The 7,819-nt window shown below is 49.7% G+C and overlaps 1 long non-coding RNA gene across 1 annotated transcript in view; it reads right to left on the bottom strand.

The window, feature by feature from the left end:
- LOC106747074 overlaps positions 1 to 4,161 on the bottom strand; it is a 95,582-nt gene extending 91,421 nt beyond the window's left edge. The window contains exon 1 of the long non-coding RNA XR_001374636.1: positions 3,881 to 4,161. This is a non-coding gene — a long non-coding RNA (uncharacterized LOC106747074). The remainder of the gene's footprint in view (positions 1 to 3,880) is intronic.
- Between the last annotated feature and the right edge of the window lie 3,658 nt (positions 4,162 to 7,819).

The following is a 7,819-nucleotide window of genomic DNA, read 5'->3' on the forward strand; positions in this document are numbered from 1 at the left end:
GGACGCGAATATCGAGTTATTCGATTTCGTGATAGGCAGACGAGAAGTCATTCTCGCGCAGGGAATTCTCGCTGACGGCGAATTCCGCCCATTTTCGGCCGGCGCACGTGATTTCCGGTATCTCGCGGGCAAATTTTCGTCCGACGGTGCGCGAAATATCGGTGTACGTACGGAAAAATCGATTCGGCCTGTCGCGCTCGTCGCTCTGGAAAATTCATCGTAGCGTAAAGTAGTTACACATTCGCGTACGGTGAGACAGGCCCGCGCGGGGGGAAAAGTAACGGAATCGTTGGAGCACGGAGTAATAGCCGGATGTTCGATTCGCTTCCGTGAGCGATTCCTCTGATATGTGCGCGCGCGTGTTAGAAATGTATCATGGGGGAAACGCTAGAGATATCACCAATATGATTACCACGACAAAATACCGAAGATAAAAAAAATACATTCATAATACATATATTCACGAGGAATTTGAAAATGTATTTGCAAACTATCGATAACTGTTGGTGGGAATCGGCTTGAAGTCCGGCTATTTTAGCCGCTTTCAGTGAGCGCGTGATAGATAATGCACAAGCTGCGGAAAATATTTATCCGGCGTCCTCCTTATATCCGCCCGCGAGTCCAGAAAATCGAAGCATGAAGCATAAATTATTGCGAGCCTCACTTGTTGATCGCGTGGCAAATAAGCCGCGCGGTTCAACAAAATTTGCTTTGCTAATGCATTTTAATCGATCATCGACGGGACGTGATGATTGAGAAATTAATTAAGCCAGCCATTCGCCCGAAATATTCCCGACGCGCTCGCCGGGAGGAACGTTCCTTCCCGGCTTTAATTTCAAACGACCCGATAATAATAAAAGGGCACGCGCGTTTCCTTTGGCGCTTCTCTCGTTTCTTTTATCGTATTCTCGCGGATAACCCTCAGAAATAATTAGCCGGCAACCTGAAAAAGTCCCGCTCACTCTGTCTCCCGAGAGTTCACGGGCGGCGCTTTCACGTTTCGCTGAAAGAGGAAACGAACGAAGAGAGAAAAAGCAGTGGCTTCTCTTCGAAACTGCAGAGACTCGGAGGTCCTATCTGAAAAATCCGGACGGTACCGGGAAGCCACCCGGCTCCGGAAAACTAGTCCCGAGGTGCTGGCGACTTTTCAAATCAAGGGAGCCATTATGGGACTATTTACGATCCTGATCGGGAACGCGCAAGTAGCGGACTCCCCGGTCGCGACCCCGGATGCTATCCCTGGACCATTGTCTTCCGAGACTAACCTGCACGACGGAACAAACGACCCTCTTCAATCACGACGCGGGGGGAGGTCGATACCACCGTCCGATCGGAATCAACCTTTCACTCGTTCGCGAGACGTCGGGAACTTTTCGCACCGATCGTAGTCTGTCTCTAATAAGACAGCCGATAAAAATGAAGCAACACCGAGCGGAAATCCTGTCGTGACATCGCAGATCCGCGGGTTAGCGCGGAGGAAGGAGGACGCGCTGGAGCGTGTTCCGACAGTTCCATCGGCATATCACGGGGAGGCACGATGAGAAAAGGGACGACGAAACCGTTTGAGTTCCAATTTGCGTTTAATAATTGCATTCGATTAATATTCATTGGAATGCAAAGCGGTCCAGCGGCGAACCGGTGACTCGCTCGCACGCGCGCGTGAAAAGAAATGGAGACCAGCGAGAGCGGTTTTCACGAACTTTCGGCATTGTCCGACGTCGTCGGCCGCCGACGGAGTGGCCGAGGATAATAAATCGGGGCCAACGGGGGCGTCGTGTTCTCCGCCGCGAGCTTCACGGATGATAATGGCCTCGCGCGGAATACCTGCCGCGACTTATTTATGCGAGAGAGCCTCTCTCTCGTTCTTTCTCGCGAGGACACGTCGATCCGCGGCTTTTCAAAAGCGTCGAGCGATGAAAAAAATATGGGACGAGCAGCGACGAGTGCATTCACCCCGGACGGAGATATCGCCGAGTCGAAATTTTCGCCTTAAGACGCGCCACGAGATTCGCATCGAATCGCGAGCGTGTGTCCTCGGGTGAACCCGGTGACTTTTCCTCGGCGAGAGTTACCGAATTTTCAACGCTGCTCGTATCTCGGCGACTAAGCCCGGGATTAAGACCGCGCGGCGGGCTGAGCTTCAATCGAAGTTCGCCGGAGAGCGAGGTTTTGTTACCGGTTCGCACCTCCGCTGGGCGCTTATCTCGCTAAAAATGCGGCGTCGAACAAGCCGGTAATTATGCTTCGATTCGAGACCGTGCGAAAGAAACTCCGCCGAAGTTGTTCGACGTGAGCGCAACGTGTGTTTATTAATGAGCCTGTCCGCGAAAATCTTCGTCGGAGGGAGTTTCACACACGACGGCCCACGGTATACACGGAGAAAAGAATTCGGTTAGATTTGTCACGCATTCGATGAAATAGTTTCAACTAAACGATTTGATTACGGTCAAATCATCTGTTCGAAGCTATTTCGCCAGATGTATGGTGGTTGTTGCCGAATCCCGTTCTCGGTGTAGCGGTCGCCGTGAAAATGGAACTCGCACAATACGCACTGCGAAAGACAACGGGCGAGCGAGCACAAACGTTTCCTCAAGAAGGGTACGAATAAGGATGTGAAACGGATGTGAATCGTTCCATACTCGAATGAAGTTCGATCTTAGAAAATTCTCGTCCGCTCTCTCTCTCTCTCTCTCTCTCTGCCTCGGAATCTTATCTTTGAGAACGCGTGCACCTGCCAGCACACGAGCGCCGACACACACATATACACACGGACACACACAAACGAGCTGGGAATTGTGAGTACGCCTCGAGAGAGCAAGGACTATTTCTGGCGTCGCGATCCTACGAAACAAAAGGAATTTACAATGAGCGAGTTCTGTGTTCGGCGCCAAAGCTGCAATCGTAAATCGAAAACTTTCGTCCTCCCTCCTACATCTCCCTTTAGAATCCCGTCCGCTTCTTCGCGCGACACCAACTTCGCTCGCACGTTCCGTGCCGGAAACGGTCGCGCTCTTAGCCAGTAGGAAGACGACGGAACTGATCAGACTCCGGACCTAGACGCGAGAGTGGGAGATTACGTCGCGATCCTGAGGGATTAGCACTTTCACACTGTCGGGGAGAGAGCAGACTTCGATTTTTCTGCGCCAGTGGACACAGCGCGATACAGATCAGACGCGGAAACTTCGCAGACGTGGGCGGAATAATCGCGAGGGATCAGTCCCGATCGGCGCTCTCTCGTGTACCACTTTTTCATGGCTTCGCGATATTCGTCTGACAAATCGGACGCAGCGTGGGGGAACTCGCTCGCTTATCCGAGGGACGAGTGTCACGCGAGTGTTCTCGACCAGCTCAACGTAGCAATACGATAAAGATCGGACGTGATCAGAGAGGTCCGGTGACCCGAATAGCGAAAGAATCGCGTAGATTCGGGGGATTAATCGATCGACACGCTCCCACTGTGAGAAAACGGACGCCTCGTAGCTCTCTCGGAGCCAATCGGCCAGAAAGCCAGTGGAGAATCCACGAAATATATCGGGCGCTGCCGGGCGAAAAAGAAGCACGCGGAACTCCGTGAATCTCGCGCAATCCCGCATCCCCGGCCGACAATCCGAACGCGTGTTCTCCCCCTCCCGCGAAAGCAACGTGTCGCGTAGAAGATCCACAAAACTGATCGGACACGCGAATAAAACACACTTCGCGTCAGTCTGAGGGATTTAAAAAGCACTGCATCGCACTTTACGCGAGACCGTATACTTCCTCGCAGCTGTTGGTTCGTTAAGAACAATAAGTTTAAAACGATAGAAGACGTTGATCGAGGAACGGATAATTCGCACGGATCTACGGGCACACTCGCACTCTCGCAAGGAACAAGTCCCCGTACCTTTCTGGGGCGAGCTGATCCACGGACAGTTCGGCGACTTTTCACCGGCTCGGGACAAGCCTGTGTGCGATCCTTTCTTTCCTCGGCTCGTCGACGATGCAACGTCTCCGGTCACGAGCGTCTCGTAATCCTCCCACCGATCGTGAACACCGGGTTCACGGGGAGGGGGTTATCGCGCGAACATCACCCGCGTGGCTGTCGCGTGAACGCGGTGCGACGAACTGCGAGTACGCGGCGCAGTGACGCGGAATCGACCGATGACACGCACGCGGCTACGTACGTTGCCGAGCGACGGCGGAAGGCGAACTGGACCGAGCGCCGGAGGCTGGCTTGTTCAGCCGCTGCGTGCACGGTCTGGCGGCCGCTTACGCCGGCGACGAGGACGGCCACCGCGACGACGACGACGCCGACGCCGTTCGTAGCAACCATGACGCGACGCGGAAGCCGCCGGAGCGCCCTCATCTCCCACCCTCGGCTCCTCGTTTCATCCCGCTTCAACCACCGCCGCCGCCCTCGCTCCCTCGACCGCTCGCAACCCCCCACTACTCTATCGATCCTACGGGAGAGGCCCTCCGGTGCGTCCGTTCCATTTGCCTCGTTCGAGCGGAGACTGCGAATCGCGTTCGTAGCGCCTGGACCGCCGTGGTCGTGAAAGTCGAGGAGGGTCGCGGGAAGGCCACCTCTCCGGAAGACGAGTCTGGCACACTTCGTGGGAGACGCGGGGATCGCGTTAATGAATCGACGTTTTATCGGCAGGTATAAACGCACTCTCCCGAGAGAGAGAGAGAGGGATTGGCGAACGCGTCGGAAGTGGATTAAGTGTCAGCGTTGCGACCGGCAACAGCGTATTCTCGTTAGCGCGATTGAGGACGGAGGAATCCGATCGGTCGATGGAACGGAGTTACTTCTCGAAAAACGGTCGGTCCGTGGTGTTTCTTCCTTCTCAACGGGGGGATAGAATACGGGATACGACAAAGGCGCCCGAGAAATGAAAGCGGAAATGTCGGATGCGTCATACTAAAGCTCTCGGAGGAGCAAACCTCCTATCGACGAGTATACATGAACTGCGAGGGAAACTTTTTTTACGCTCGCGATACGCAAGACAAATACATTTGCCATAGTCGTAAAAGTGCAGTAGTCGTAAAAGTGCAGTCGTCGGGGTTCCAAATTTCTACGACCGCAATGCGTTTTCACCATCAATAAGTAATTCTTAATTTTGAAGGTCCACGAGCTCGCTAATTTGAATGGGAACAAAATTGCGATGTCTTCAGCTTGTCTTTTTTTTATCTTAAATGTATCGCCTTATGCTACTTAACTCGCTAATGAGGAAACCCGTACTAGATTATAAAGAATCTTGCCCGTTTTGGGTCCTTCGCGCCTAGTAATGAGTTACGTACTAATTGACAGAGAAATGATGGACTGTTGAAAATACGATGTATCCTTTGCTGAAAAAGACCGCCGGAACCGGTCTAAGTTTCCTCATCTCTGACGATTTTAATGAGATGAAAATATCATTTGCCTTTTCTGCGGGTACTTTAATATCTTGGTCGAAGTTTCTTGCATATCCTAGATACAAAACTTTCCTTCATTAAAAAGAAGATAAAAAAGCGCCAAGCTTCCGCCCTTCGTATCAATAACGAGACCTCACAAAACTTAATTTAATTTAACTTAATTTAACAAAATCTAATAAAATTTGAAAACATTTTATTCTGTTATTTCATTTGTATTATTCACTATAAAAACAATGATAACGATATTATAATTGTTAAGATTTTCGACTTCTATACTGCAACTCTCGAGAAAATAGCGTTCATCGGCCGTTAAATGTTTTCCATGATAATATTTTGCCTGTTTTATCTAATAATTGCCAAGACTTATTGTGTACAAGTATTTCTCCGTCAACATAGGAAAATCTATTACTTCTTCATTATCCAACAAAATTAATTATATAAATCTGCGATCGAGATTTTGATCTTCGACGACTAGATCTTTTACTAAGACGGGTCTGTAGGTTTCATTAGATCAGCAAGTGGGTTTATGACGCGCGAAAGGTTAAGGATTCCTGCTTTACATAGAAATAACAGCCATAACAGATACATCCGAGGACATTCACGTGCGAAGGAAAAGCGAAAGTAACCCTTAAAGCTTCCTCCCGCACATCGCGGCGGATTTTCCGGTTATACACTCGCGAGAGAATCGTGGAATCTGATCGATTCACTGCCGTGTTGTCCTCGACAGTCGTTTTCCGATTACGCGCTCGCAAGAGAAATTTAAGCGCACGATATGTGCATCGATCTCTATATTCACGCAATATACACCATTACTACCGCCACGTGCAGTTGCTTGATTTCCATTAAATGTTTACATTAAGCGCGACCTCTGTGTTGAGCAAATTAAACTAGGCCATCGCGCACTTAACGTTAAACACGGTAGCAGTGTGGATATAGAGGAATTAATTAAGGAATCATAATTCCGCACCAGAATCGCGCAGACTGTAGAATTCGTAATCGTCACTTGGCGATATAAATGTAATTCGAATGGATGCGCGAGTATTTTATATTTCGTAACACGTATTAAATGATATCGATGTAACTTGCTAAAGCACGCGTGATACATTTTGTAATTAACTCTTTCATTTCAGAACACCGCTTTGAGGCGCGTGTACGTTAGTTTTATAATTAATTCTTTCATCTGAAGATACCGCTGGAGATAAGCGCGTTATAATAACGCATGTAACGCGCAGTGGTCGAAGGATAAATGAATAACAGCGAAATCTTCGCGGTTAAGTAAATTCTGAAATGCATTGGGCACAGCGGAAGAAGGGAGACGTAATCTTGACGTAATCATCGTGTGCAAAAAGTAAAGAAACGAGACTAAACCAGCCACGAGAATTTCGAATATTATTTTTAGCGCGTATTTAAGTAATGCCGGGGGTAGTTTCGCGGTGGAGTAAATTTCAGGATATATCGTTACAGTCGAAGGAAATCTCGAGCTTAGAGGAAAGGTAGAAAGAACTAAAAGGGATAAAGTTAAAATGTTACGCCGTTACCACGCTTTGACTCGGGGTAATGCGCATTTGACGTCGACGGAATCTTCGTGGCCGAGAATAAATTTCGAAATATGGCATTACTAGCTGGAGGAGGGAATTGCGGCCCGTGAAGAAGAAGGAGGAGGGGAAGAAGAAGAAGAAAAAGGACTCCGAGACACGAAGTTAAGTCGACGCGCGATATTATTTCCATAAGTCGCGCGCGTTCGACGCTAACGTACGCTCTGCGGCGAAGTAAATTCCGGGATATATCGTTTCCAACCGAAAGAAATCGCGAGTTACAAAAGGAACAGAAGCTCGAAACGCAAAGCCTTTTGCGCGCGCGTTCGTTCGCGAATTCCCGGTATTATTTTCCGAAGGAACGCGCATTCGACACTAACGGGAGCCTCGCGGCGGAGTAAATTCCGAAGTATATCGCGGTCGGCGAGAAAAGCCGGAAATAAAATGTCAGAATTTCCACTAATTCGGTAGATTTCCAGTGGCCCGCCTCGAAGAAGTACAATTTCCCAGCTCCCGAATTGCGCCAGAGGTGGGAGACGTGATCGAAGCTATTTCTCGAGGCGTTCGTGTAGCGCGCGCGTCCTGAATCTGTCAAAAACCATAATTCACCATAAACGATCGTGACGCGCTGTAAAATCGTGGCATGGCACAAAAAGATCCCAGAATCGCGTAACGTTTGAGAGAGCGAGCCTCGGCGCTTTTTCTTCTCTTTCGTGCGAAATTATTTTCGCCGCCGGAATCCCACCCGATACACACCAAGCGTTCCGCCCGTCGCAGATCGCGTCGCGTTAAAGCAGAATGAAGGAAACAGAATTTTCGGCCTTTTCGAGACACCGCACGAACTCTCCTCTTAATGGATTTCCGACGGCGGGAAAAATAATTATCAACGATAA

Source organism: Dinoponera quadriceps, unplaced genomic scaffold (genome assembly GCF_001313825.1).
Source record: "Dinoponera quadriceps isolate SergipeBrazil2010 unplaced genomic scaffold, ASM131382v1 scaffold2110, whole genome shotgun sequence".
In the NCBI taxonomy this organism is placed as follows: Eukaryota; Metazoa; Arthropoda; class Insecta; order Hymenoptera; family Formicidae; genus Dinoponera; species Dinoponera quadriceps.